The 27,968-nt window shown below is 45.5% G+C and overlaps 1 long non-coding RNA gene across 1 annotated transcript; it reads right to left on the bottom strand.

Moving 5' to 3' along the window:
* Nucleotides 1-7,716: 7,716 nt before the first annotated feature.
* Nucleotides 7,717-10,398, bottom strand: LOC139560336 (uncharacterized). Its single transcript, XR_011671917.1, has 2 exons — nucleotides 10,000-10,398; nucleotides 7,717-8,260 (listed from the first exon to the last, which is right to left on the bottom strand). It is a non-coding gene; the product is annotated as an uncharacterized lncRNA (long non-coding RNA).
* Between the last annotated feature and the right edge of the window lie 17,570 nt (nucleotides 10,399-27,968).

The following is a 27,968-nucleotide window of genomic DNA, read 5'->3' as shown; positions in this document are numbered from 1 at the left end:
TGGTCAGGGAGGTGACTAAGAACCTTATGGTCTCTCTGTGGAGATGGGAGAACCTTCCAGAAAGACAACTATCTCTGCAGCACTCCACCAATCAGGCCTTTATGGTGACTTCCGTGGCCAAACGGAAGTCACTCCTCAGTTAAAGGTACATGACATCCCACTTGGAGTTTGCCAAAAGGCACCTAAAGGACTCTCAGACCATGAGAAATAAGATTCTCTGGTCTGATAAAACCAAGATTGAACTCTTTGGCCTGAATGCCAAGAATCACGTCTGGAGGAAACCTGGCACCATCCATACGGTGAAGCATGGTGGTGGCAGCATCATGCTGTGGGGATGTTTTTCAGCGGCAGCAACTTTAAGAATATCAGGATCGAGGTAAAGATGACCAGAGCAAAGTACAGAGAGATCCTTGATGAAAACCTGCTCAAGAGAGCTCAGGACCTCAGACTGGGGTGAAGGTTCACCTTCCAACAGGACAACGACCCTAAGCACACATCCAAGACAATGTAGGAGTGGCATCATAACAATTCTCTGAATGTCCTTGAGTGGCCCATCCAGAGCCTGGACATGAACCCGATCAAACATCTCTGGAGAGACTTGAAAATAGCTTTGCAGTGACGCTCCCCATCCAACCTGACAGAGCTTGAGAGAATCTGCAAAGAAGAATGGGAGAAACTCCCCAAATACAGTTGTGCCAAGCTTGTAGCGTCAAAGCCCAGAAGACTGGCTGTAATCGCTGTTTTGGGCCAGCTGCAGTTTAATTAGGTCTTTCTTTTCAGCACTGGACAATAATCACATGTGTAATAATTCAAGGGGTGTGAATACTTTCTGAAGGTACTGTTAATGCACTTATTATGAGCATCTTGTTTGTAGAAAGAAAACAATGAAAGAAAACATGTTATTCACCTCACATGTGAAAAGATGGCGTTATTTGTGAATATGGTTTCTCATGTAACATTTAAGTTCAACATGTGGAAACTGCAAATGTCACGTTTGTTTTGTGTTAAGGGTAACGACCCCTTCTCTCATTCCTTCTTTCCTATTATCCCCTCTCTTTTCACCCCCCCCTCTCTCTGTTGATATGCAGATGACAGTGAGAGCGGTCCATTAGCAGGCCTGGTGTTGCTGTGTTGAATCATTAGGTCCACTGAGTCACTGAGCTGCCTCATCACACACTAATTAGACTGTTTTTGTTTCCTATCAATTAACACAGCAATTAAAACCAGTGCTGCCTCTGTTTACCCACGATCTGCTGGTACAGGGAATTCACACACAACAAGAGATGTGCAAGTGTGTACGCACGCACGCACACACACACACGCACACGCACACGCACACACACACACACACACACACACACACACACACACACACACACACACACACACACACACACACACACACACACACACACACACACACACACACACACACACACACACACACACACAGACTACTGAGCAAACCAGTATTTCAGTTTTTGAATGTCTCTCTCCAACAGAATGTATGACAGTGTGATGAGGGAAGACACGGGGGAGAAGGGTTGATAATGATGTGAAAGGCACCAGTATCCCGGGGGATGAATGTAGGAATGGTACTCTGTTGTTGTTGTTTCTGGAAGCAAGAGAATCACCTCTATCATTTCACGTCATCCATTCCCTCATCCCACAGAGAGGACGAGAGCACTTCACACATTGAAATAGTTCTGCTTCACAAAGGCAAACACAATACTGTACATTAGAGAACATAGAGTTGAGTTAGGATAATATATGATGTGATGTCAGGGCATATCTGTATTGTTTGAGATGTTTACACACTCACGTTTCTCCTGAAAAGTACAGACAATCTGCTGGGTTTAGGGAACAATGCATATTGTATCTGTGTGTTATACTATAGCATGCATTGCATCAGCAGATGTATTACACTCTGAAAAAATAATGTACCGAATTGGACTTAAACGTCCATGTACCCTTCGTTTTAGGTACATAAAACCCTTTTAGTTCGTACCTTGAGAGCCAAAAGGTACAAATTAGCCTTTTTAGGGAACCACCACAATGACAAAGCTGTTTGTTCCTTTTCAGTGGCAAAAATGTACCTCTTCTCTATACCAAGTCCCTCACGTGTATACACCTCTCCGCCATCCCACTTCTGACACAAATGTAGCAAATTCAGGGGGGTATCCCTGACCGGCACTCAAACCTGGGTCCAGCAATTGTCAAGGCAACATCTTAGCCATTACACCAAGAGGTCCATACCTCTTGACCAGGTTGCTGGGTCAAGGTGGCTGCAATATTAATTACAGCTCTTTACTGTCAAATGTGCTTATAAAAGCCTTTATAAAGACAACCTTTAACATAACCATAGACCACTTAAATTGGTACAGTAATTCCACTCACGGGTGGCCAAAAAAAACGAACTCAAAGCCACACACCCACGCCTCCAATGATGGGACCTTTTATATTCAAAATATTGGTTACAAAAAAAACATTATACTAGATTAAAAGGTACCGAACAGTACCAGGTGAGCTGATATGTGTACCTCTGAAGGTACAATATGTGTATTTTGATATTTTTGGACCCAATGGAACAATACTGTATCTTTTTTCTCAGAGTTACAGCTACATGGTATTACAGGCAATATCATATTTTTCTCGTATCTCTTTACCATATCAAGTGTTTATAAAACATGAGTCCCATTTCATAAGGGGTGTCGAATTAAACCCCCACCTCTACAGACACACACACACTCATGCACACACGTCCTCCACCCCCCAAAAAACACATCATATCCTCTTGTTTCCATGACAACTGGCTTGCGTGTGGTGGGAGCATGAAGCGGCAGGTGGTGGTATCGACTAAGGGGAGGAGCGGTCTGTCACCTCACCTTTCCCTGAGAGAGAGCTATGCTGCTACTGTAAACACACACACTTCCCTCTCACATATGTGTCCTATTTATTATTTTACAAGAAAGGGTTGAATTGTGGTAAACAAGGACATACAGGGGTGAAGGTAATAGAATAGAAACCTGAGGTGAAAGCATATCTGATCTTCTCGTGTGTGTGTGTGTGTGTGTGTGTGTGTGTGTGTGTGTGTGTGTGTGTGTGTGTGTGTGTGTGTGTGTGTGTGTGTGTGTGTGTGTGTGTGTGTGTGTGTGTGTGTGTGTGTGTGTGTGTGTGTGTGTGTGTGTGTGTGTGTGTGTGAATGTGTACGTGTGTGCGTGTACACCTATGTGTGTAGGCGTATGTGTGTTTGAGGGGGTTGTGTGCATCAACAGATTCTGCTCGGCATGTGCCGCACACTCAGACACCCCCAATCCCTTAAGACCGAGGGATAGACGGGGGGAGGGCAGATGTGGGAAAAACATTCCTCTTTTCCTCGTTATTATATATTACTATCATTAGGAGGCTCATTCCATGAAATGAGTACCTTTTGCGTCCCTTTGATATTTTACATAGAAATTGTGCACAAATATTTCATTTTAAAAGCCTGTTATATTAAACGAAGTGACCTTTAATATAGACCACATTGAAAATTCAATCAATCAGATTTTTTATATGACTAAAGACTTGCTAAAGTGCAGAAATTCACCCTTTCGACATGTCCCTCTGTGACTTCTATAAAGATTTTAGCACACTTAATCCCAACGTTTGGCCACTTCTCGTCCGCCGACTGGGTGGTGGAAGACTCGTCTCAGCTCGGCAGTGAAGACTAATATAGAGCTGCAGGATGGTGGCTGCTGTTCCCACTCCGCCGTTGCCCCCGCCAGGTCCTTGCCCGAGAGCAGAGAGATGATGGAGGCGATCATGGCCCGATCAGTGTGTAACGAGGAGGGCTGTATCTCGAACACCAGAGAACACTGAGTGAGAAACCCCTTGTATCCTCTCGGGTGCCTGTCATACCACTCTGGGGCTGGGATCTTGTGTTCCCGGTGCAGGTTCCCTGGAGGAACTACGGCATCACCTATAGCACTGGGCGATGAGACTTGGACATTTGCTCCTCCTGGGTTGAGGCTGTACTGTGGTTGGAGGGAGTCAGTAAGTGCACGGAGGGTCTCTGATATTTTGGAGAGTTGTTCCTGCTACCGACCCAGCAGTGCCCCTTTGGTGGGTTACAACCTTCTTGTTCTGGGTGATCTCTGCTGGGTCCATGTTTGGGCAGAAGCTTGCTGTGATGTGGTAAGGTTGGATCCAGGTGCAGAGAATAAACCAGATGAGGAATCAGTGGTTAAGGACGAACATAATACTTTACTGAGAAACGATAGCCACAGGATCACAATTCTCGAAAACTCACTCAGGAAACGAACGCACACGGAAAACAATTCAAGCTTCTGCAAAGGACAACAGAAAACACACCTCTTTGAACAGGGAAATCATAATGAGTAAATTGGACACAACTGGGTGTGGTTAATGTCTCTTGGATGGTCTCTGCCACCATCTGGTGACATGTGGAACCATGACAAAAAGTGTTGAACAAATCTAAATATATTTTATATTTGAGACTCTTCAAAGTAGCCACCCTTTGCCTTGATGACAGCTTTGCACAGTCTTGGCATTCTCTCAACCAGCTTCACCTGGAATGCTTTTCCAACAGTCTTGAAGGAGTTCCCACATATGTTGAGCTCTTGTTGGCTGCTTTTCCTTCACTCTGAGGTCCAACTCATCCCAAACCATCTCAGTTGGGTTGAGGTCGGGTGATTGTGTAGGCCAGGTCATCTGATGCAGCACTCCATCACTCTCCTTCTTAGTCAAATAGCCCTTACACAGCCTGGAGGCAAATGATAGTCCCACTAAGCACAAACCAGATGGAATGGCATATTACTGCAGAATGCTGTGGTAGCCATGCTGTTTACGTGTGCCTTGAATTCTAAATAAATCACTGACAGTGTCACCAGCAAAGAACCCCCACATCATCACACCTCCTCCTCCATGCTTCACAGTGGGAACCACACATGCGTTCACCTACTCTGCGTCTCACAAAGACACGGCGGTTGGAAGCAACAATCTCAAATTTGTACTCATCAGAACAAAGGACAGATTTCCACGGGTCTAATGTCCATTGCTCATGTTTCTTGGCCCAAGCAAGCCTCTTCTTCTTGTTGGTGTCCTTTAGTAGAGGTTTCTTAGCAGCAATTCAACCATGATGGCCTGATTCACGCAGTCTCCTCTGAACAGTTGATGTTGAGATGTGTCTGTTACTTGAACTTATCCTCTGCAGCAGAGGTAACTCTGGGTTTTCATTTCCTGTGGCGGTCCTCATGAGAGCCAGTTTCATCATAGTGCTTGATGGTTGTTGCGACAGCACTTGAAGAAAATTTAAAAGTTATTGAAATGTTCCGTATTGACTGGCCTTCATGTCTTAAAACCTGTTCGCCCTATCCAGTTGCTGTTATCATAATCTGTCGTTGCATTTCGCATCCCTCCACCACCCCTGTATCCTCCCTTCTTCTCTGCTCTTCTCCCTGTTTTTCCAGGATCCATAAAGGGGATTAGCACTGAGAAGCAGAGACCACCAGGACTCCCACCTCAACACTCAGTCTTCATCTCTCCTTCCCGATCCTCTGACGACCAAGCAACCATCCTCCCGAACATCAAACTCCTTCAACCATCCCGAACATCACAATGCCTTAACCATCCCAAACCATCATGCTTCATCAACCATCCAGTCTTCCTCTCATCCCGCAACACCACCTCTGACGACACCTATCAAGATTTTTCTATTTTACAACCACCTAACAATCATTCAACCTCATTCCAAGTTCAAACTCCTTTTTGAATAAAATAATTCTGCATTCATACCATGTAAACTTTCCTGCATTCAACTATCATTATGCATTATGTTGAAGGTGTGGTCTGTACCTAGTGAATTTACAGGAGGTATGGGGTTATTTTCCGCTTATACATTCTCATTTCGACACCAAAACCAACACTGTTGTGAGTGGCCAAAGAGCCATGTTTTTATATCATCTGACCAAAGCAACAGTTCCAATCCAAGTGCAAATGACAGTTTAGAAAACATCTATGAAAATAGAGCGGCGGGTAGCCTAGCGGTTGAGAGCGTTAGTTCAAATCCCCGAGCTGACAAGGTGAAAAATCTGTCAATGTGCCCTTAAGCAAGGAACTTAACCCTAATTGCCCTTAAGCAAGGAACCTAATCCTAAGCAAGGAACTTAACCCTGTAAGTCACTCTGGATAAGAGCGTCTGCTAAATGACTAAAATATAATGTAAATCTAATAGGAGAGGTAGTAATAATGGACTGTATTACACTGTTTTTACAAAAATAAGGTGGGTAGTGACCTGGTCACGCAGTGGGATAAAGAGTATAAAATAGAACTGCAGCTGTGTGTGTGCGCGTGCGTGCATACGTGTGCATGTGTAAGGGTTGGATGTGTGGGTAGTCAGTGCAAAAAGACTCTAAACAAATAGTCTGTGAAGTGCAGAGAGTCTCTGAGGTGCAAATAGTCTCTGAGTTGCATGTCTGTGCAGGGAGACGGCTAAGACGTTTGCCCCTTTTGCAGGTTGTACTACACCATTTCTTCCATCCTAGCCAAATGTCCTCATCTGCTTGCACGCACCTCCTCTATCAAGGTGTTTTGGTACTTCCCTTAAGCATTACGCTTTTCTGCACGCTAACTATACCACAGGTCAATATAGTCTACCGGTCTAAATCTCTATCCTGCCCTCTATGCACCATTCATAGTAACAATAGAGGTAGGTGGATCGTTTGTCACCATATGAAATAGGCGAAGTATCAATCATACCGCACATAAAATCATTCAAAGCCGCAGCAATTTTCTAAATAAATCCACAAGAACAAAGTATTTTTATTTTACTAGGCAAGCCAGTTAATTAAGAACTAATTCTTATTTACACTGACGGCCTACACCAGCCAAACCCGGACGACGCTGGGCCAATTGTGCGCTGTCTTATGGGACTCCCAATCACAGCCGGTTGTGATAGAGCCTGGATTCGAACCAGGGTGTCTGTAGTGACGCCTCTAGCACTGAGACGCAGTGCCTTAGACCGCTGCGGCACTCAGGAGCCCGAAGGAGGAACCCCTGTGATTTGAATGTTTCATTCCATTTGGCTCAGTTGTGGGTCTACTCTCGACAGTTTATTAGGTCTAGAATGGCACAGTAGCAGGCCAGACTGGCTGTATTTTTACTTTAGATATTGAGATGCGCTGTCTGTTGCGGATCATCATTCTCCCATGTCGTCCTATAATAATGTCGCCACATATGCTCCCGGCAGGCCCACTTATTCAGGAACGCGCTCTGCCTCCTCTCCGAACCGCTCAGCTAGAACCTAACGCTTCAATATAGCAGAACTATTTCACTTTTTACATTTATTACCACAACCAGTCACAATGCATGTGTTTGTAGGACATCATTTTGAAAAACGAAATGCAGTGGTGGAGAATGTATGCAATCGTCATACTTGAGTAAAAGTAAAGATACTTTAATAGAAAATGACTCAAGTTAAAGTAACCAAGTAGAATACCACTTGAGTAAAAGTCTAAAACTATTTGGTTTTAAATATGCTTAAGTATCAAAGTAAATGTAATTGCTAAAATATACTTCAGCATCAAAAGTGAAAGTAGAAATGATTTTAAATTCCTTATATTCAACAAACCAGATGGCACCATTTTATTCATATTTTTTAAATCTACGGATAGCCAGCGGTACACTCCAACACTCAGACATCATTTACAAACAAAGTTAAGTGAGTCCGCCAGATCAGAGGCAGTAGAGATGACCAGGGATGTTCTCTTGATAAGTGTGTCAATTGGACCATTTTCCTGTCCTGCTATGAATTCAAAATGTAGTACTTTTGGGTGTCAGGGAAAATGTATGAAGTAAAAAGTACATTACTTTCTTCAGGAATGTCGTAAAGTAAAAGTTGTCAAAAATATAAATAGTAAAGTAAAGTACAGGTACCCAAAACAACTACTTAAGTAGCACTTTAAAGTATTTTTACTTAAGTACTTTACACCACTGCCGAAATGTATTTTGAGGGTAGTATACAATATTTTGTGGTGTTACAGTTGATCAGGTTTAAAATGGTAGTCAAGAAATGTGAAATGTCTATTTAATAGTCTCTCCTCAAAAATAGCAACTTGTCTTTAAAAAAGGGCCTCTTGTGTAAAATTCATCAATCAACATTTATCTTAATTTCCAACAATCAATGCTCATCCACATGTAGCCTTGAGACTTTTTCTATCAACAGGTTCCAGTGTCCGTGAAGGGAGGGTTCAGGTCCGTGCTTGGGAAGAAGAAAGCAGTGTAGGTATCAGAGTTTCCCTTTTACTTGTATATCTAAAGCAAAATATTCTCATATAATGTACAGTTGAAGTCAGAAGTTTACATACACTTAGGTTGTAGTCATTAAAACTAGTTTTTCAACCACTCCACAAATGTCTTGTTAACAAGCTATAGTTTTGGCAAATCGGTTAGGACATCTACTTTGTGCATGACACAAGTCATTTGTCCAACAATTGTTTACAGACAGATTATTTCACTTATGTTATTTCAATTATTACTCACTGTATCACAATTCCAGTGGGTCAGAAGTTGACATACAAAGTTGACTGTGACTTTAAACAGCTTGGAAAATTCAAGAAAATTATGTCATGGCTTTAGAAGCTTCTGATAGGCTAATTGACATAATTTGAGTCAAATGGAGGTGTACCTGTGGATGTATTTCAAGGCCTACCTTCAAACTCAATGCCTCTTGGCTTGACATCATGGGAAAATCAAAAGAAATCAGTCAAGGCCTCAGAAAACAATTGTAGACCTCCACAAGCCTGGTTCATCCTTGGGAGCAATTTTCAAACATCTGAAGGTACCACGTTCATCTGTACAAGCAATAGTATGCAAGTATAAACACCATGGGACCATGCAGCCGTCATACCGCTCAGGAAGGAGACGCGTTCTGTCTCCTAGAGTTAAACGTACTTTGGTGCAAAAAGTGCAAATCATTCCCAGAACAACAGCAAAGGACCTTGTGAGGATGCTGGAGGAAACAGGTACAAAAGTATCTATATCCACAGTAAAACGAGTCCTATATCAACACAACCTGAAAGGTCACTCAGCAAGGAAGAAGCTCCTGCTCCAAAACCGCCATAAAAAAGCCAGACTAGAGTTTGCAACTGCACATGGGGCAAAGATCGTACTTTTTGGAGAAATGTCCTCTGGTCTGATGAAACAAAAATAGAACTGTTTGGCCATAATGACCATCATTATGTTTGGAGGAAAAACGGGGAGGCTTGCAAGCCGAAGAACACCATCCCAACCGTGAAGCACGGGGGTGGCAGCATCATGTTGTGGGGGTGCTTTGCTGCAGGAGGGACTGGTGCACTTCACAAAATAGATGGCATCATGAGGTAGGCAAATTATGTGGATATATGGAAGCAACATCTCAAGTCATCAGTCAGGAAGTTAAAGCTTGGTCGCAAATGACACCAAGCATACTTCCAAAGTTGTGCCAAAATAGCTTAAAGGACAAAAAGTCAAGGTATTGGAGTGGCCATCACAAAGCCCTGACCTCAATCCTATAGAAATTGTGTGGGCAGAAATGAAAAAGCGAGTGCGTGCAAGGAGGCCTACAAACCTGACTCAGTTACACCAGTTCTGTCAGGAGGAATGGGCCAAAATTCACCCAACTTATTATGGTAAGCTTGTGGAAGGCTATCCGAAATGTTTGACCCAAGTTAAAGAATTTAAAGGCAATGCCACCAAATACTAATTGAGTGTATGTAATCTTCTGACCCACTGGGAATGTGATGAAAGAAATAAAAGCTGACATAAATCATTCTCTCTACTATTATTCTGACATTTCACATTCTTAAAATAAAGTGGTGATCGTAACTGACCTAAGACAGGGAATTTTTACTAGGATTAAATGTCAGGAATTGTGAAAAACTCAGTTTAAATGTATTTGGCTAAGGTGTATGTAAACTTCCAACTTCAACTGTATAATCATAACTTATCAAACATGCACACCTTACAGATGTGACGTTGATCCACAGATTAAAACTTTAAGGGCGAGAGTAAAATAGTTTTCAGCTTTAGTCGTTTGTGTTGGGGAAGACTACTGTTTAGAGACAGGCGTGGACACGGGCTCTGTGCATCCTAGCTGTGCACTCACTGGCTCCTCTGTCTTTTGGGGAGTCTCGTCCAATTTCCTTCACCTGTACACAATCAAGAGTGGAAAGAGAGTCACGCAGGAATGTTGCCTCTCAATTTGGGTTAGAGCATATCATTGGCGAACAAAATTAATAAGTAGCACTCGTGAGAATTTATGACATGCGTTAATGGTAGCGCATGTGAGATTTCACACTTCAATTATTGAACACACAGCACTCGTGAACAGGTTGGCACAGCAAACATATTTCAAAACATGTAAACACAGCAAACATGAGAGGAAAAAAGGAAGCTCTTTATCACCAGGTGACACTCCTCCCCCTTTTGAGGGTTGACGTCCCGGCAACCTAGATTAGTGTTCTATGATTGGTACCTTAGTGGCCTTTGACCTCTAGTGGACCACAGAGACTGTCGGATCCTCAGCAACTTCAGGGTGAGCTGGGGGCACTCCTGCCTCTTCTCGTCCTGTATCTGAGGGAATCCAATGGTTGGCAACTTGGCGTGCAATCCAAGGTTGGTTAAACCACTCCCATCCAGCCCAGGGCGAAGCTATGTTCTCTCGGATTGGCTCCTCCTCAGCAGGTGTTTGCCACTGTGCAGGGCATGCTCGCAGGTGATTCTGATGGATGGTCAACTCTGGACTTTCCCCTCCTTCAGGGCGGCTCCGGTAAGTTGGGTGTCCAGGCCGTAGACAGACCACCACCACATGAGGCCTGGGGCCCCAACGATCCTCCAACTTTCCACATTATCAGTTGCAGAAACAACGAACAAGCACAAGCTCACCGGGCAGTAGCGTTAGGTCCAATGATCTGTCATTCCTGCGTTGTTGGCTGTACTCCTGTCATTGTCAGGTCACCTTCCCTACCTTCTCAAAGGCCTCCAGGAGGACCCATTTATGATGCTGCATCCACTGGTCATGGATCCACCTGTTTGGGGAAATTTGACTCCAAGGGTACTTTCAATGGGCAACTGTGCATGTCTTTCAAACATTAGGACGTGTGGAGTATACACGCTATGGACCGTATTGTTGTAGGATAGCTGGTAACTGTTCTTCCCAATGTGCCCGCCCTTCTTCGCTCTGTGTGTTTAACAGAGTCAGCAGTGTCTGATCCATTTTTTCACAAGCCCTTTTACCCTGTGGCCGGTATGGGCTGGTTCTGGTTTTGGTACCCCCATACTATTCGCACAGCTGTTTGACCACTGCAGACCCCAAAGTTGCCCCTCAGTCTCTGTGAAGACGCTCAGGGCAACCAACGTTTTGGAAGAGGTGTTTTCATAGCATTTGTGCTGTGGTTTGAGCCGTCTGGTCCTTTGTCGGCACCGCCCATGCTTACCTGCTTACCTAAACAAATCAACCATCACCAGTAAGTGGGGACATGCATCGGCTGGGCGACTCAGGAAGAGGTAATCAATGGCCACCATTTCCATCGGGGCACTAGTTGACAGTGGAATAATTGGCGCACAGGTGGAAGGCCCAGGTTTACTCACCCACACATTGTTGAAATTGAGTAGTCCTCATTCGAATATCTACACTGATTATTGGCCTAAAGAAACATCTAGTGTATATAGGGTCTTCCCTGCCCCTATGTGTTATGTGCTTCGTGGTCGTGTTTCCATACCTCCAGCCGTTTCCCCTCAGGGACAACAATCTGGATGGAATGCTAACCCCATCCATTCGTCTGGCACCTGCCTGACTATCTTCCCCTCTTGTTTTTTGAGCAGGCTCCACTGCTGCAGTAAGGTTTTGATGGGCTGTGGGTGCAGCTTGCCATGCTGGATTGTCCAAGAGGCTGGCCCTGGTTTAACAGTGCTCCCACTTTTGGAAGGATCTCGTCGGCTTGTTGCCAAACACTGCATGGCCATGTGTTTGGGGGGACCCCCTCTACTGAAGTACCTCCAACAAACTGGGTCTTGGGTGTCTCTTCGCCTCCTTTGTCTGGATGCCTAGAAAGGACATCAGCGTTGATTTTGTGTGCTCCTGGACGGTATTTGATGTCGAACTGGTAGTTTGCCAATTGTGCGGCCCTGCACTGCTCAACTGCGGTTGAGGTTGGTTGTATTTTTTTTATTTCACTTTTATTTAACCAGGTAGGCCAGTTGAGAACAAGTTCTCATTTACAACTGCCACCTGGTATGCAGATGAACAAGCAGATTTTTGTCAGTGTACACAGTGAGGGTAAGGTTTAAACTTCTCTGTTTACCGCCCATTTCAGTCCCAGCAGGTCCAGCTCGTTTGGAATCAGGCTCTGGCTGCCGGAGGAAATTAACCCTTCTCGTACATCCTGCACTTGGTACAACACAGCCTCCAGCCCTCAGAAGCTTGCATCTACGTAGAGCTAGAACGAGAGAGAAAAGGCAGTGTAACGGATGTGAAATGGCTAGTTAGTTAGCGGTGCTGCGCGCAAATAGCGTTTCAATCGGTAACGTCACTTGCTTTGAGACCCTGAAGTAGTGGTTCCCCTTGCCCTGCAAGGGCCGCGGCTTTTGTGGAGCGATGGGTAACGATGCTTCGTGGGTGTCAGTTGTTGATGTGTGCAGAGGGTCCCTGGTTCGCGCCCGGGTCGGGGCGAGGGGACGGACGTAAAGTTATACTGTTACAGCAGCATATTCCAAAACAGGGTGTTGCAAAAGGTTACTTTTCAAGGAATCAACAGCAGTCTGACACTCTAGAGACCACTGTACTGGGACACTGGTTTTTCATGAGCTGGACCCCTGGCTCTCCAAAAGCCTTTTGAGAGGTGAGGGCAATCATGGAGAACTTGGGGATAAATCGGCAACAACACCCCACAAAGCCCAGGAAAGATTTTACCTGAGTCACCGTGGTAGGGGTTGCTCATTCCTCTGCTGCTTCAACCTTACCAGGGTCCTCCGTGACCCCCCTGGGCATCCACCACTTTTCCAAAGTAAGTGACCTGCCTCTGGAACAAGTGACACTTCAGGGGTAGTAGTCTCAATCCATGGCTCCAAAGGATGTCAAACACTTGTGGGTCAGGTGGGTTTGAAAGTCTGGGAAATAGACAATAACAATGTCAACGTAGAGTAGCAATGATTTTCCTACCTGGTTCCCCAGACACCTTTACATTAGTGACTGGAATGTGGCTGGCGCGTTACACACCCCGAATGTCATCCGCTCAAACTCGAACAGCCCAAACGTGGTGGTGAAGGCAGTCCTTCCGGTCTCAGAGGTCCACCTCCACTTGCCAGTAGTCATTGGCGAGGTCAAGGGTTGGGTAACAGGTAGCCGTATTCAGAGTGGTTAAGGACTCCTCGATCTGGAGGAGGGGGTAGGCAACCTTGTAGGTCACTGCGTTGAGCTTTCTGTATTCAACACAGAAATGCCATGTTCCATTCTTCTTCTTGACCAGGACAATAGGTGAAGACCAAGGGCACTCTTCCGTCCAGCCTCTGTTTCAGTTCCTGGTAGAGTGACAGGGGATGGGGGCGAAACCGCTCTCGGATGGGTGGGGCGGTGTGGGGATGTTATGGAGCACTGCATCTGTATGGCCATAGCCTTCCTTGTGGCGTGCAAACACCTTGGCCCATCTCTTCAGCAGGTCTGAGCTCTGTCAGCTTGAGCTGGGGTCAAGTCCCCCCTTTCAGAACTTCTGCTGGCACCCTGTCTACTGGCACAGCTGCTTCTGGGGTAGCACTGGTACCGCCCACATCTATGGTGCGGGGCCCTTTTCAGTTGAGGGTGATGTCCTTTTCCCCTTGATCTCCTCTGGATCGAATGGATGGTAGCCAAGGGCCAGCCCTGAGGGAGCTCAACAGGATTTGGGTTAACATTCTGCACTCTTACCAGTCAACAAATTCCTTCAACATGAACCAAGGCCCGAGCGACCTGCCCCTCTGCTTCATCCGACATCCCTTCCACTAGGCCCAAAAAATAGTTGTTTCCCATAGGGGGCTATGTACCCCCTTCCATACCACCATCTCACTTTCTGATGGGACGAGAACTGGAGATTCCGGGCGGAGGTGGACAGTGCGACGTGCTCCTTCATCTCGTTCTGCCACTTAGACTCTGTTGTAGAGTGTGACGTTTTTGTCCCACTCTGTCCGGATCTCTAGGTCTCATGGCAGTCTGAAACTGAACATGTTGAAGGGGAGTAGCTCCAAAGAGGTCTCGCCAGCAGGTGGTTATTGCATTAATTCCCAGCACTACCCGATCACTCCTAAGACAATCATCTCATACCAGGATCATTGCCTTCTGTGGTATCTTCACCCCACCGCAAAATCTAAGACCGCTTACCCCAAATATGGGATGGACAGCCCATTAGCAGCCTTCAAGGTCAACCAGTTGATGGACTCTGGGTCATACCGTTTCTGGTTTTGGATCCACTTCTGTAAGAAAGATTCACTATACAGTGTTTCTAGTGAAATCTCCCACTTTGACCAGTACTCCTGCGCAGTTTTGTTATGGAGGCACTGAGCACCCTGCCGACACTGTGCCAAATGTCAGATATGGGAAAACGTTGGTTATTTTCTGCCCCAGTGCAATTTGGATGAACGACAACCAGGCAAGTTTCACAATGAACAATACTTTATTTGAAAAGGTAGGAAATGTCTCTTAAAAAGTCTCTCCTCAAAAATAGCAACTCCTTAAATGTCCAGCAGCCAATACTCATCCACATGGTAGACAGTGTAGTTGAGTCCGCCCGTGGCAACAGTTCCTCCACTTTTAGTCTTCTCCTTAGCTCTCCATTGAATCTCTTTCTCTCCACAGGTTCCATTCGCCGTGAAGGGAGGGTTCAGGTCTGTCCTCGGGAAGTCAGGTAGGTATTATAGTTTCCACATATGGATTATCCAAAGTGCACATATTACAGAAGTAACGTTGAGCCAATGGCGCCGGAGGGGATTGCTGCCATTTTATTGGCTCTTAACCAACTGTGCTATTTTGTTAGTTTTTTTGCATTGTTTGTAACTTATTTTGTACATAATGTTGCTGCTACCGTCTCTTATGACCGAAAAGAGCGTCTGGACATCAGAACAGTGATTACTCACCTTGAATTGGACTAATTATTTTTCTTTAATGCGTCGGACGAGAGTGATTTACTCCAGACACCCGAACAGGCCCTCATCCCCGTCATTCGCAGGAGAAAGAGACAGAGATTTTGCGGAAGGAGATCGGGATGCCTTGTGAGGATCAGGCAACGAGTGGCTTATCTGCCTTTGCCATTCGTACTATTAGCCGGCGTACAACCGCTGGAAAATAAATGGGACGACCTAAAAACACGTATATCCTAACAACGGGATACTAAAAAGAGTAAAATCGTATGTTTCACCGAGTTGTTGCTGAATGATGATGTTAAGAACATACAGCTGGCGGGTTATACAGTCTATCGGCAGGATAGAACAGCAGCCTCTGGTAAGACGAGGGGTGGCAGTCTGTGTATATTTGTAAACAACAGTTGGTACACGATATATAAGGAAGTCTCGAGGTTTTGCTCTCCAGAGTTAGAGTATCTCATGATAAGCTTTAGACCACACTATAAACCTAGAGAGTTTTAATCTGTATTTTTCGTAGCTGTTTACATACCACCACAGACCGATGCTGGCACTAAGACCACACTCAATGAGCTGAATATCGCCATAAGCAAAGAGGAAAACACTCATCCAAAGAAGGCACTACTACTTAAATCTTAAAACTTAAATCCGTTTTTACCTTATTTCTATCAGCATGTTAAATGTGCAACCAGAGGGGAAAAAAACTCTAGACCACCTTTACTCCACACACAGAGACGTGTACAAAGCTCACCCTCAAACTCCATTTGGAAAATTTGAAGATAATTCTATCCTCCTGATTCCTGCTTACAAGCAAAAATTTAAGCAGGAAGCACCACTGACTCGGTCTATAAAAAAGTGGTCAGATGAAGCAGATGCTAAACTACAGGACTGTTTTGCTAGCACAGAATGGAATATGTTCCGGGATTCCTCCAATGTCATTGAGGAGTACACCACATCAGTCACTGGCTTCATTAATAAGTGCATCGGTGACGTCGCCCCCAAGTGACTGTATGTACATACCCCAACCAGAAACCTTGAATTACAGGAAGCATCCGCACTGAGCTAAAGGGTAGAGCTGCCGCTTTCAAGGAGCTGGACTCTAACCCGGAAGATTATAAAAAGCCTGCTATGTTCCCCAACGACCCATCAAACAGGCAAAGCATCAATACAGGACTAAGATCGAATCGTACTACACCGGCTCAAACACTCGACGGATGTGGCAGGGCTTGCAAACTATTACAGACTACAAAGGGAAGCACAGCCAAGAACTGCCCAGTGACACGAACAGACGAGCTAAATAACTTCAATGTTCGATTCGAGGCAAGTAACACTGAAACATGCATGAGAGCATCAGCTGTTCCGGACGACAGTGTGCTCTCCACAGCCGATGTGAGTAAGAACTTCAAATAGGTCAACATTCCCAAGTCCGCAGGGCCAGACGGATTACCAGGACGTGTACTCCAAGCATGCGCTGACCAACTGGAAAGTGTCTTCACTGACATTTTCAAACCTCTCCCTGTCTGAGTCTGTAATACCAATATGTTTCAAGCAGCCCACCATAGTCTCTGTGCCCAAGAACACTAAGGAAACCTGCCGAAATGACTACCGATCCGTAGCACTCACGTCTGTAGCCATGAGGTGCTTTGAAAGGCTGGTCATGGCTCACATCAACACCATTATCCCAGAAACCCGAGACCCACTACAATTTTCATACCGCCACAACAGATCCACAAATGATGCCATCTCTATTGCACTCCACACTGCCCTTTCACACCTGGACAAAAGGAACACCTATGTGAGCATGCTATTAATTGACTACAGCTCAGCGTTCAACACCATAGCGCCCTCAAAGCTCATCACTAAGCTAAGTACCCTGGGACTAAACACCTCCCTCTGCAACTGGATCCTGGATGTCCTGACAGGCCGCCTCCAGGTGGTAAGGGTAGGTAACAACACATCCGCCACGCTGATCCTCAACACGGGGGCCCCTCGAGGTGCGTGCTCAGTCCCCTCCTGTACTCCCTGTTCACTCATGACTGCACGGCCAGGCACGACTCCAAAACCATCATTAAGTTATCCGATGACAAAACAGTGGTAGGCCTGATCACCGACAACGTCGAGACAGCCTATGAGCAGGTCAGAGACCTGACCGTGAGGTGCAAGGACAACAACCTCTCCCTCAACATGATCAAGACAAAGGAGATGATTGTGGACTACAGGAAAAGGAGGACCGGCTACCCAGACTATTTGCATTGCCCCCCCGCCCCCTCTTTTACGCTGCTTCTACTCTCTGTTCTTATCTATGCATTGTCACTTTAATAACTCTACCTACATGTACATATTACCTCAATTACCTCGACTAATCGGTGCCCCCGCACATTGACTCTGTAGCGGTACACCCTGTATATAGCCTCACTATTGTTATTTTAATGCTGCTCTTTAATTATTTGTTACTATTATTTTGGGGGGGTATTTTTCTTAACTGCATTGTTGGTTTTAAGGGCTTGTAAGTAAGCATTTCACTGTAAGGTCTACACCTGTAGTATTGGATTTGAAGAAAAGAGTACTTACTTAACTTTAGTTTCTCATTTGTGTTGGGAGCGAAGTGTGTTCAGAGACAAGCGTCCTAGGAGCGGGCAGACACTGTCCTTACTGTTGGATGTGGGGAGAGAGGCGCACTCACTGGCTGTGCGATTCCGTCTTTTAGGGAGTCACGTTAATTTCCTCCACATGTGCACAATTAAGAGTGGAAAGAGAAGCACACAGGAATGTCACCTCTCAATTTGGGTTAAAGCATATCATTGGTGAACGAGTTTAATAGATTGCACGTGTGGGAATTGATAACATGCGGTATTGGTAGCACACGTGAGATTTCACACTTCAATTATTGAACACTGTCAACCAGGTATGCGCCCAGGTAGGACGCCAGGTGGCGCCCCTAGAGGGGGGGTACCCTGACACCCTGATCTGTTTCACCTGTCTATGTGATTGTCTCCACCCCCCTCCAGGTGTCGCACATCTTCCCCATTGTCCCCTGTGTATTTATACCTGTGTTCTCTGTTTGTCTGTTGCCAGTTTGTTTTGTTCATTCATATCTACCAGCGGTTTTCCCCCTTGCTCCTGTCCTGTCTATAGTGCCTGTTTTCTAGTTTTCCCGGATTTGACCTTTCTACCTGCCCTGACCCTGAGCCTGCCTACCGTCCAGTACGTTTGCTCCCGCTACTCTGGATTACCGACTTCTGCCTGCCCTGACCCTGAGCCTGTCTTGCCGTCCTGTACCTTTTCCCGGCTACTCTGGATTACCAACCTCTGCCTGACCTGACTCTGAGCCTGCCTGCCGCACTGTACATTCGACTGCTCGTGTTCGATTTAATGAACTATTGTTTCTTTGACAAAGTCTGCACCTGGGTCTTACCTTCATACCTGATAGTATGAACTGGCCATGACTGACCCAGCAGACGCGGGACAGGTGCGCAACGCCATCTCCTCCCAAGGAGCCTCCATGGGGAGGCACGAGGAACTGCTTTGTGGCCTTAGGGAGGGGGTCCAAACGTTGGCTGAACGCCATGACCGGGCATTGGACATTTTGCTGGAGCAATTCCGCGGGTTGTCTGGAAGGCAGCCTACCGTGGTGGTAACCCCACAGCCCCTCAGTAACCCAGCTGCTAGCAGCGCCATCTCATCGGTCACTCCACCTTCTCGGGATCCCCGCTTACCCCCCCCTCGAAACGCTTCAATGGAGAGCTGAGCACCTGTTGGGCATTTCTAGCTTAGTGTGCCCTCTTTTTCGAACTTTAGCCCTCCTTCTCGATTCCCTCATCGCTTTGACCAATGGAATCGATCGGCGACTACGGGAACGACGGAGGGAGAGGAAATTCAAGGATTCCACCGTGCCTCCGAGTCATCCCGGAAGTCCCCGACGATCCTGTTGCCAAGAGAACCCGAGGCTTCCCGACCTTCCGAAGCAGGCTGAGTCGCCGAAACGGGCTGCGTCCCCGCTTCCCGAGCCTATGCAACTAGGTAGAGTTGGGCTGTTGCAGTGGAACGGCAATACAGGATCGACACGAAGAGTTGTCTCTATTGCGGGAATCTTGGTCATTTTGTGTCCTCTTGTCCTTTAAAAAGACCAGGCTCACTGGTTGGAGCAAGTAATCTGGTGGGCCATATGGAGAACTTTCCTGCTTCCCTTGCTCACACCCCTTTTCATGCCATTCTGCTGTGGGGAAACAAGTCCAAATCTCTCTGGGTCCTTATTGACTCTGGGGCCGATGAGAGCTTTTTGGACGCTACCCTGGCTTCCGAGCTGAACATCCCAACTCAGCCCCTCTCCACTCGGATGTTAGAGCGTTGGACGGGCGCTCTATAGGCCGGGTCACTTATAATACCATTCCCATCAACCAAAGGTTGTCAGGGAATCACAGCGAGACTATTCAATTAATGCTCATCAAGTCTCCTCAGATTCCTGTGGTTTTGGGATTCTCCTAGCTCCAGAATTACAATCACCTCATCAACTGGTCTACTGGTGCCATCATGGGCTGGAGTCTGTTCTGCCATGCCCATTGTCTGAAGTCAGCACAACCTGCCCCGGGACGTCTTCCTGGGGGCTCGGAAGGTGCCCCGGACCTCTCCGCCATTCCCACGGAATACCAGGACCTTCGGGAGGTGTTCAACAAGGCCCAGGCCATTTTGCTTCCACCGCACTGACCATATGACTGAGGGATTGACCTTCACCCTAGCACCACTCTGCCTCAGGGAAGACTGTACTCGCTGTCGGGACCGGAGACCAAGGCTATGGACACCTACATTGGGGACTCCCTAGCTGCAGGATTATTATGTCCTTCATCCTCTCCCGCCGACGCAGGGTTCTTCTTTGTGGAGAAGAAGGACAAGACCCTGCTCCCGTGCGACTCGACTACCGGGGACTCAATGACATAACGGCAAAGAACCCCTACCAGCTACTACTCATCTCCTCAGCCTTCGAGCCGCTCCAGAGGGCCACCGTGTTTTCCAAGCTGGAGCTACGGAGCGCCTACCACCTGGTGCAGATACGGGAGGGGGATGAGTGGAAAACCTTCAACACGGCCAGCTGCCACTACGAGTATTTGGTCTTGCCATTTGGCCTCACTAACGCCCCTTCTGTGTTCCAGGCTCTTGTAAATTATATTCTCCAGGACATGTTGAACTGGTTCGTCTTCGTCTACATTGATGACATCCTCGTGTGTTCTCCCGCTCCCCCCAAGAACATGTGCTCCACATCTGACAGGTTCTTCAACATCTCCTGGAGAACCAGCTGTTTGTTAAGGCAGAGAAGTGTGAGTTCCATCGCTCCACCATCCCCTTTCTGGGGTACATCATCTTCACTGGGAGTGTCCAAATGGATCCCGGGAAGGTGAGAGCGGTGGGGGATTGGCCCCAGCCTTTATCCAGAGTGCAGCTTCCTGGGGTTCGCCAACTTCTATCATCGCTTCTTCTGTGGTACAACACCCTGGCTTCCCCCCTGTCAGCACTCACCTCTCCCAAGGTTCCGTTCACAATGTCCCCTGTTGCTGACCGGGTGTTCAGGAACCTCAAACACCGCTTCACCACTGCTCCCATCCTGGTTCATCCTGACCCTTCCCGTCAGTTCGTGGTGGATGCCAATGCGTTTGATGTCAGAGTGGGGGTGGTCCTGTCCCAGCGTTTTGCCCTGGACCTGAAGCTACATCCCTGCGCCTTCTTCTCCCATCGCCTCAACGTCACAGAGAAAAACAATGATGTGGGAAATCGCGAGCTTCTCGCAGTGAAGATGGAGTTGGAGGAATGGTGGCACTGGCTGGAAGGGGTGGATATATATTTTATATAATTCTAAATAATGCATCAAAATGTTGAAAATCAGGTTTCGCTTGCTGATCACGGTCTGCAGCTGGCTCTGGTCGTAGTGTAATGGAACTGACAGGGAAAGTGTGCTCATCCGTGGTGGTTGGCAAACCCTCAACCTTCTGGCCCATAGCCCTGCATGGTATTGACTGTGCCACAAAACCATGAAGTGGCATGGTTTTGAAGTGTCAAAGTCTATAACCACGTCTTTAAACACGGGGGAGGGGATATTAGGTATGGAGATGACATGCATAAGTGTAGCAGTTTAAACATGAGCTATACATCCTAAGCAGACACCAGACTGCTATGTCTGTCTGCACCAGTCGGATAGGGAGTTTGTGTGTGTGTGTGTGTGTGTGTGTGTGTGTGTGTGTGTGTGTGTGTGTGTGTGTGTGTGTGTGTGTGTGTGTGTGTGTGTGTGTGTGTGTGTGTGTGTGTGTGTGTGTGTGTGTGTGTGTGTGTGTGTGTGTGTGTGTGTGTGTGTGTGTGTGTGTGTGTGTGTGTACCCCTGCGCGCGCGTGTGTGTGTCTGTAACGTAGCAGGCAGACGCACCACACCACCTTATACGACACCCTCTATTGTTGGCGACCCCTCACCTTAACCAACCTTGACCCCCAACAGAAGGCAGCTGATTATTCAACAAAGACAGTCAACACAGCATGACTGAACCTAACCCCCATCTCTAACCCGTACCTTCCACCCTAACTCCACAAATCCCCCAAACACAGGCTGCAATTTGAACACGCACACAATCACACATGAAACGCTGCAGTAATCACTCAAAAGCAGAAAACCAGCACCATGAAATAATGCATATGCAAATAGAACACATATGATTATGCTCATGTATTTTCAGGTAATTAAGCATTTTCTTTCCACAAGATATTTGTTCTTGAAATTAATGGGGGATTTCTGGTGATACAATTGAGTATGCAGTGGGCTGTAGTAGAGAGCATTGTCAGGAAATGTCTTTTATTCACTTTTACTGAGGCATTTTAATAGAAAATTCTTGAGATGTTCATTAAAGCCTCCACAATCACCCAACCTCAACCTAATTGAGATGGTTTGGGATGAGTTGGACCGCAGAGTGAAGGACAATCAGCCAACAAGTGCTCAGCATATGTGGGAACTCCTTCAAGACGGATGAAAAAGCATTCCTCGTGAAACTGGTTGAGAGAATGCCAAGAGTGTGCAAAGCTGTCATCAAGGCAAAGGGTGGCTACTTTGAAGAATCTCAAATATAAAATATGTTTTGATTTGTTTAACACGGTTTTGCTTACAACATGATTCCATATGTGTTATTTCATAGTTTTGATGTCTTCACTATTATTCTACAATGTAGACAATAGTAAAATAAAGAAAAACCCTGGAATGAGAAGGTGTGTCAACTTTTGACTGGTACTGTACATAAAATAATATTTGTCTCTTTTTATTTGTTGTGAAAGTGTCCTGGTGCTATATAATAGTATTATTTCCCAGTGTGCTACGTGTGCTGTAGATGTCCAGGACCTGCACTAGCTCTGCAGTGCGTGACAGATGGTAAGTACAGTATGTCCTCCACAGTGTCTAGCATTGACTGAATCCTGTTCTCTCTCTAATACATCATGCCAACTGCTACTGCACAAGCTCTCCTTCTAATCTTCTATTTCAAAGGCTCTCTTCATACAACTCTATTGCCCATTTTACCATTTTTTGTTCAATAGGTGCAATGGAAATTAAGGCCAGTGGCCACAGGCTAAAATGCAATTTGGGGTATTTTGGTCAATTAACATTAGTATTTTTGTAAATGTCAAAAACTTGATGAAAATCTGTATTTTTGTTACTTTATCATACTACCATCATTAAAATGTCATGAAGTGTAACCACTTTTAAATGGACATACATCCTTAATTTCAAAAGCTCACTGCATTGATTCACACGTTGTTTAATTGCCCAATTCATAGAGAACATTACAAATTGGACCCAATGTAATAACTTACTTTGAAGATACGGTGATTGGGATTAAATAGGTGTTTGGTAGTCTAATTCATAATCCTTGTGTTTAACTGCCATTTCCCGAAAGTCAGTCTCTTCCCACATGCCACCACATTTTGTGTGCTTATCCTTAGACGTATTCTCCAGAATTATACATAGGGAATTGTTGAGATGTTGTCCCCCCAAAAATTATAGATGGCATTTTCTTCTGAACGACGCACCTTTCTTTAGTATTTTACAGATAGAAAGATGATAAAAAAGTATTTGTCCACATTTGGCTATGTGTAAATCCGGTCCTGGAAGTGTCTTAACAAAATGAAACCAAAATATTTAGGCTGGCTTTATACAGTGTCCAGAAAACTGTATTTATGTGATATGTAAATATGTGCATATTTAATGAGAAATCACGACAAAAAAATATAATATTTCAGATTGTTTTTATACAAAAAGTATTATATTTGTGTCCACATTCCACTGGTAAAAGTTATTGTGATATGATTAAGGGAAAAAATACCCTATTAGGGTGAGTGCCTGGCCTTAAATAAAAAATCCTATTTCATAATTGAAATCAAAATGGAGGGAAACCCATGCAGAGTGTGTAATGGCAGACAAGAAGATACTGAATTAAGATTTTAGTTGACATGTACAGTCATATTGGAATATACGTCCTATTATTAGCCTTGTAAAAAATTGTGACTATGACTACAAGAGTTTTGACATTTTCCAATATTATTCAAAAAGAGAGAGGATAAAAAAAAGAGTGGAGGAGCAAGGGGATATAGGACAGGAGGGAGGAAGAGAGAGTGAGAGAGAAGGGGGGGTTCTCTGGAGTACATTCCCTTTCTCTATTCATCTTACACAGATTTGGCTTCAACGTTATCTCCGCAAAGTTTTGTATTTCATTGAAAATGTGATTGAAATGAAAAAAAAGTGGGGAAGAGAGTTAGTGCACAGGCGGGAGAGAGAGACAGGCGGCGAGAGAGGGAGAGAGGAGTATTTCAAATTCATGAGTTTTCTTGAGAGAGAAGAAACACCAATATTTTTCCATTTGATAAAAGCCGAAAATGCAATACCCAGCTGGCGACACACAGTAATAGTGAATTCTCTTTGGCAGTGCTTTAGTAGCATGGCAAAACGGATTTGACAGACACACACCATGGGTGTTTTGTAAATACATGTATGTTGGACATTTTCCTTTCTTTGCATTAGGCTAGTTGGCTTCTGTCACAGTTCTGCTGTGAAGAATATTCAGTGACAAGTGTATAAAATGTTCTTTAAATGAAGGAAATAAATTATGTTTCTTCTGTAAAGTGGTTCTAAGTGTGCGTGTGTGCGTGTGTGTGTGTGTGTGTGTGTGTGTGTGTGTGTGTGTGTGTGTGTGTGTGTGTGTGTGTGTGTGTGTGTGTGTGTGTGTGTGTGTGTGTGTGTGTGTGTGTGTGTGTGTGTGTGTGTGTGTGTGTGTGTGCATGCGTGCCTATCTGCACTTTATGTAACCATATCCTACGATCTACCCATATCTCTGTGTAGCTAGGTGCAGGCCTATATTAATCCAATTAGATCGACTTTGTTAAGTCATTCATCTTGTACTGCCTGCTCCTAAAGATAATTAACCCGAACAGTAAATTTAAAGTGAAAATAAATGACAGTCCACTAGGTTAGGTGTCAGAGGTGAATGGCAGGGAGATAGGAGGAGAGGAGGGAGGGAGGGATGGATGCATACAAAGCCACAGGGTCCCGGCATCACCTCCTTATAAGCACATTACAGTGGAATGAACAAGCGGCAATGAGCGACACTGTCATTAACCTCTGTAACGGTGATACATCACCGCCTGTAGGCAGACACACACAGACAACACTTCGGACATGCAAATTACCCCAATTCAGCCCAATCTCCATCTAAAGCCACTTGCCCGTTCATCTCGATGATAAATCACACCAGGGGGTGTTAGATGCGGTAAGGGAGGAGGGGGATACACACACACACACACTTGTATTGGTGGTGTTTAACAGTAAATGGTCTCAGCTGAAGGAATCTGGCTGGTATAGCTGGTTAGGTATCACCACATGGTTAACATATTTCCAGAACATCCTTATCCAGCCTTAATTTCTGTCTCAAGGGGCATAGCATTCTGGTAAATTGTCTCAATGTTTTTTCGAGTGTATTTTTGGATTCACTGAGCGTACAAATCCCTCAGCATGAGGAGAGGATGCATCCAGAATGAGGATGATACAGGTTATGCAATGCCAGATCATTATTCCGCACAGCGCGGCGTGGTATGCTTTTTTAATGTTGATTATCAGCTTTTGAAAGTAGTAGCAATATGGTTGCCAGGCTAAAGCTGTTGAAACATTAGGCCTATTTCATGTTGTTTACAGCAGGTACACCAGGACTCTATCATGACCGTTTTAAAATGTGCGTGTGGGTGTGCGTGGGTATGTGTCCCGCTCTTCCACTTCACCCCAGTCTGTGAGGGATGGACAGATGCAGTGTCAGTCGTAGAGGAGAGGACATATTTGGAGGTCACACAGAAAGGTAACACATTTAGCAGGCCAGCTAGGCCATCGGTTGCTGCGGCGCTGTAATGCGTGCTCGGAAAATAGAACGGTTAGGCCTGCTATTGTCCTCCTGGCATCTGGGTAGACGCAGGCCCCTTATGACCACCACCACCACCCAACTGCCTGCCTGCCTGCCTTCCTGCCTCTCACATAATGCCTGGCTGAACAGTTCAACATCAAAGAACACACGGTTCCCGGTCAAGTAAAGGAAACTGTATCCCAAAAGTACAACTCTTTCTTTTCACTTTCTTTGCCGAGCTTTAACGCACTCCCTAAGTCAGGGGTGTCAAAGTCAAATGGACGGAGGGCCAAATAAAAAATTTAGCTACAAGCCGAGGGCCGGACTGTTCGAATGTTCATTGAAAAAATTTTAAATGACGCATATAGTCTAGTGAACCTAATTGAACCTACTGAAAACCTAACAAATATATTCCAATATGATCAGATAAATAAAGCAATATTTTCTTATGGCTCTGTCAGTAATCTTTAATTTTCAACAGACACAAAAGACAAATTTCCTTTATATAAAAATCCCCATAACATGAACATTAAATGAAAGAAACCGGTATTCAAGGCACCATCAGTAGCCTATATTTTCTATTTTAGCAAAAGTGGGCTAAATTTACTTCAAAGAAAAAAACAATAATAGCAATTTTCTATCATCCACTCAACTGAAATATTTTTAAAATATAATTGGATTGAAATACAATAAAATAAAGTGCAAAAATCTATTAATCAAAAACAACACTTTGTTTAAGGAGAAGTAACATGCAGTGAAAACAAATATTAAACTTTAACTTTTAAACTTGAACTGAGTAAAAACTCTAAATATGTGATTGCACAGTAATGTTCACTTGTTTGAGGTTGAGGGTGATACTTGGTGGTGTCCCATCTTTTCCACAAGTTCATCAATGTTCGGGGTAAGGCTCTGAGCTGAGGAAATCCTCAGAATTGAGTGGAGGTGTTCAGCAGTAAGTCGACTTCTGTGTGATGTTTTGTTCAGGTTCATCAAAGAAAACAGTTGTTCACACAGGTATGTGCTGCCAAACATAGACAACGTTTGAGCAGCCTGGATGCGCAGCTGGGGCATTGTGTCGGGGAGGAAACGGGCGAACTCCGCAGCACCCACTGCCGCATATTTTGCCCTCAGTGCATCATTGCATTGGAGGTCAATCAACTCCATTTGGAGGTTTGGTGGTGAGCTTTCCACGTCAACAGCAAATGGGTTACCGAGCAGTTCCAACCTGCTTTTTTGTGCTTCAAAGTCAGCAAATCGGCGTCGAAAGTCAGCGGCAAGCATACCTATTTTATCAGCCAACTGTGCGCTCGGGAACGCACTGGTAGAGAGCTTCTCTTTCATGGTCTGGCAGCTGGGAAAGTGGCTCAAATTTTCTTTCCGCATCTGCGTCTCCCACAGAGTCAGTTTGGTTTTAAATGCCTTCACTGTACTGTACATATCAGAGATGACATGATCCCGACCCTGCAGCTGCAAGTTCATTGCATTCAGATGACTCGTAATGTCACACAGAAAAGCCATTTCACACAGAAACATTTCGTCTCGGAGTTGTGTTGTGTCTTTCCCTTTGCTGTCCAAGAACAGACAAATCTCCTCACGAAGCTCGAAACATCTTTGAAGCACCTTTCCCTGGCTTAGCCATCGCACCTCTGTGTGATAAGGCAAATCACCATGCTCCGTTTCTAACTCCGTCAGAAATGCCTTGAACTGGCGGTGATTCAAACCTTTGGCTCTGATAAAGTTAACTGTGCGCGTGATGATGCTCATTACATGCTCCATTTTCAAGGCTTTACCGCACAACGCTTCCTGGTGTATGATACAATGATAAGCTGTCAGCTCACCTGTCGCGTTTTCCTCTTGCATCTTTTCCCGTATCTTCGCCACCAGTCCGCTCCTGTGTCCACACATCGCAGGTGCTCCGTCGGTTGTCAAACCCACGAGTTTTTCCCAAGGCAGCTCCATCTCATTTACACAGCAGCCTACTGCTCGGTGCGTCACCGTTGCATTGTGGGAAATGTAGTATTGGTGCGTGTAAAAGATCTGCGGGCTGCCGGCTTGCTGCGGTCTGCGGGCCGGTTCTAATAATAAATCAAGATCATCCCAGGGGCCGTAAAAAACCTTCTCGCGGGCCGGATGTGGCCCGCGGGCCTTGACTCTGACATATATGCCCTAAGTGATGTCCTCTCCTATGGACTCCTTCCAACACACGCGCTCACACTCACACACACGCAAGCGAGCCACGATAAGTTCCATCAGAGCTAGGGGGAGAAGGGTCGATTTTCCATGATGGAATTTTATAATAAAGATAAACTGTCACGCCAATTCGAAGCCGTACTTAAAGCCTTCTGAAAGCTCAGCCAGGACCTCTGTCTTCGTCCTTAACCTCATCCCCAGGTAAGCATCTTCCCTGTCCTCCCAAACA

The sequence above is a fragment of the Salvelinus alpinus genome, chromosome 30 (genome assembly GCF_045679555.1).
Source record: "Salvelinus alpinus chromosome 30, SLU_Salpinus.1, whole genome shotgun sequence".
Classification (NCBI taxonomy): Eukaryota; Metazoa; Chordata; class Actinopteri; order Salmoniformes; family Salmonidae; genus Salvelinus; species Salvelinus alpinus.
Note: the sequence above shows the minus strand (reverse complement) of the source record. Positions and strands in the feature narration are given on the sequence as shown.